The following is a 3,950-nucleotide window of genomic DNA, read 5'->3' as shown; positions in this document are numbered from 1 at the left end:
CCAGTTGCAGAAATGAGGACTGTAATTGTTATGAGTATTTCTTCTTTGTATGTGTGCATCAAATATTTTTGTTTTCTTCACTTTTAAAATATAAGATGTAAACAGGGCTAGTGCATTTTCGGTTGTATGTGTGTTAGTTGTATCATTTTAGGTGCAAGTGTGACTTTATAATTGTCTTTATTCAGAGATTATATATGATCTAAGGAGATGTGTACAAGTGCCAGGTTGACAGGGGGTGGACTGTGATCATTAAGGTTGTGTGTAAATTTAGCTGGGCCATGATTCTCAGTGGTTTGACAGTTATGATGTAGTTTGGCAGTCATAGAATGATGTAATCACTTTCATGATGAGATCTGCTATGAGTAGCCAATCAGTTGAAAGGGAGTTTCACTGGGGTGTGGCCTGCATCCAATATACGTAGACTTTCTGGCTTTTGCTCTCCTATGGATTCTGCATTCAGCTCATCACCATCTCACCTCCAGTTCTTGGGACTTGGGCCAGCAGCCTGCCATCTCATCTGCCAATCTTTGATTTCTCAGCCTATTCAGCCATGAGCCAGCAGCCTGCCGTCTGACCTGTGAATCTTGACCCATGGCCATATCCATTTGCTACTGAATAAGGGCATTCCTTGTCTGTAGACAAGGAGAACTGGAGAAAGAAAGTGCAAATCCATTTAGGGTTGCATTGTGGATGCCAATATGAGTGTTCTCAACTAGGTTATAATTAAAAAAGGGGGAATAAGATACTTCTGGACTAACTGATACTACTTACTATGCCTAGTTGCCTGGAAACAAAAAGAACTGGCAGAATCCACAACTTTCCAGTCTTTCTAAAGAAGATGATGTCCACCAGTTTGTTGTGACAAAGCCCCTGAACAAGAAAGGTAAGGAACCCAGGACCAAAGCACCCAAGATGTAGCATCTTGCTACTCCACATGTCCTGCAGCATAAACATTGCTATATTTCTCTGAAGAAACAATGTACTAAGAAAAATAAAGAAATCCTATATATATAGAAAATCCCAAATAGTCCACAAGAAAACTTCCAGAGCTAATAGAGGAATTTAGCAAAGTAGCAGGGTACAAGGTCAACAAACGAAAATCAACTGGGTTTCTATACACCAACAATGAGAAATCTGAAAGGGAAACGAGGGAAACAATTCCATTTAAAATAGCATTTAAGAGAATAAGATACCTAGGTATAACTATAACCTGGGATGTAAAGGATTTAAACAATATAAACTATAAAGCACCACTGAAAGAGATTCAAGATGACTTAAATAAATGGAAAGATGTTTCATACTCATAGATTGGAAGACTTAATATTGTTAAGATGTCAATACTACCCAAAGTGATCTATAGATTCAACGCAATCCCAATCAAAATTCCAACAGCCTTCTTTACAGAAATAGCAAAACCAACCTCAACTTTATATGGAATGACAAAATGGCTCGAATAGCTAAAGCAACATTCAAAAAGAAGAACAAAGTAGGAGGACTCAAACTTCCTGATGTTTAAACATATTATACAGCTACAGTAATCAAAACAGCCTAGTACTGGTATAATAATAGACATATAGACCAATGAAATAGAATTGAGAGTCCAGAAGTAAACCCACAAATCTATGGTCAACTGAATTTTGACAAGGGTGTTAAGTCCATTTGATGGGGAAAGAAGAGTCTGTTCAATGAATGGTGCTGGGAAAACTGAATTTCCACATGCAGAAAAATGAAACAGGATCCATGCCTCACAGGATACACAAAAAAAAATTCAAAGTGGATTAAGGCCCTAAATGTGCAAACTGAAACCATACAATTCTTAGAAGTAAAAGCATGGGCAATGCTGTCAGGTCTAGCTTTCAACAATGGATTATCTAACATAATAACAAAAGCATAAATAGCAAAAGACAAAATACATAAATGGGACCTCATAAAAACTAAAACCTTTTGTTCATCAAAAGTCTTTACCAAAAAAGTGAAAAGACAAGCTACCCACTGGGACAGTATCTTTGGAAACCATATATCCAACAATAATCTAATGACAAAATTCTCATGGAATCCAGACTTCCAGGAGCCATGAAGTTTGGATGAATCCCTAAAACTATTGCCCTGAGAACATGGCGCTCTATGCAGAAGCACCACGCCCTCCCTCCACAGCAAAGATCCGAAAAACTAAGCCAAACAGAGAAAACAGCAATCCTGAAACCCTAAACATCTAATGAAGAGATAAAGAACTCAGCCAAGCACCAAATGGAATAAGAAACTGACAAAGACCAGAGAGTGAGGAGACATACATGGAGAGGTCCCCTAACAGCTAACGCAGCGCGGATCCACCATCTTGGACTCCTATCAGAGACCAGCAAATAGGGGGTACGAGAAAGCAGCTTCACGGAACTTCCAGCAGGAGACAGAACAACTGGTAACTGGCAATATACGCTTTCCCACTCCCCACCCTTCTTCATCCCCACTCGGCCTCCTCTGCTTCCCATGGCCACAGTCTCTTGGCTGGGAAGCACCGGCTGCTTGGATTTGACCTGCCCACACTGGCCGACCCCCTGAGGGCCATTTGTTGGCTGCTGGTGTTGCTTTTTTTCACTTCTTTTGATTTCTTCCTTACCTCTCACCACCTCCCCCTCCTTTCACTCAAATACCTGGCTTTGTGTGCTATCTTTGCTTCTTCCTGAGGGGTTGTGGAGCTCCATTCGAGTGTGGAACTGCTTCCTGGTCCGTGCTGCCACACTAGTGGGATCCTGGGGCTTTTGTTTGTTTGTTTTGAATTGTTTGTTTTCTTTTTCTTTTCTCGAGTTGGGAGCCCTTTCTGGCCGGGCAGTGCTACACAGCTTGGGACCTACCCCCTCAGCTTAAGCAGACGTGCAGAGGGATCACAGGGGCATTTATTTTTTCATGTTTTCTTTTCCTGTTTTTTTGGGGGGTGGGTTCTTGTTCTTTTTTAAAATTTGTTTTATTTTCTTTTACCTTTTTGTCTTTCTTCATTACTCAGTTTCTCGTCTCTCTATACCTTCCTTCTCTTCCTGTCCCCTGAATACCTGGTGCCGAATACCTCTATGCCTTCTAACCAGGCTGTACTGCAACACATGGGGACAACTTCCCCAGACCTCGTAGCCACACCAGTGGGATCCCTGGGAGGTTTGCTGTTCATTTTTCTTTGTAATTTTTATTTATTCATTCTTCTCTTTTGTTTTTTTCTTCTTCCCCTTTCTGTTTTTCTCCATTTCATAGTCTCTCATCTTTCCACTCCAATGACAAGCTTCCCTAGCACTCTTTTTTGTTTGTTTGTATGTTTTTGGCTCCTGTTCCTCTCTCCCATACCCATCTTAGCTCCACACATCACAATATCCCCCTCCATCCTGCCTACCTGGACCATATGCTTAACATCACACCACCAAGCAGCACAGGCACGGCCTACCAGAACCTGCCCTGCACTGATTACCGACCTGCCCTGGGGCTATAGTAAGTGCCACAAACAACCCATCCCAGCAACTCCTCTTCAGCTAGACTTGCCCTGCTGTACCATATCTGAGTGACTGACCCTGCCAATGGGAGAAAGAGGTGAAAAGTATCTTGCCTACAGATGAGCAAACAACAAAGAACACACAGCCCGCCTACTCAGACATAGCCAAATTTTAATAAAAGGATGAAACAAACAAATTTACAATCAATAAACGAGAAAAATAACTACTGAATGCCCAAAAGACAGCGGACAATGTCAAAACATTTACAAAAACAGGACAGGATGGTTCCAGTAGGTGTCCAAAATAAAACACCAGATGACTTTCCAGTGGAAAAAAAGGCACTAGAAGTACCTGATAGGGAATTCAAATCTCTAATACTCAGAATTATCCAAGAGTTGAAGCAAAAAGCAGACAAAAATGAGGAAAAAATAGACAAATTCATGGAAAAGGCAGAAAAATTCGTGGAAAATACAGACAAAA

The 3,950-nt window shown here is 41.0% G+C and overlaps 1 pseudogene; it reads left to right on the top strand.

The window, feature by feature from the left end:
• The first annotated feature begins 584 nt into the window (after nt 1–584).
• The window catches only part of LOC101351495 (40S ribosomal protein S6 pseudogene), a 4,704-nt pseudogene continuing 1,338 nt past the window's right edge, over nt 585–3,950 (top strand).

This window comes from Trichechus manatus, unplaced genomic scaffold (genome assembly GCF_000243295.1).
Source record: "Trichechus manatus latirostris isolate Lorelei unplaced genomic scaffold, TriManLat1.0 scaffold00046, whole genome shotgun sequence".
Lineage (NCBI taxonomy): Eukaryota > Metazoa > Chordata > Mammalia > Sirenia > Trichechidae > Trichechus > Trichechus manatus.
The sequence above is the reverse complement of the archived record's forward strand: the minus strand, read 5'-3'. Positions and strand labels throughout refer to the sequence as shown.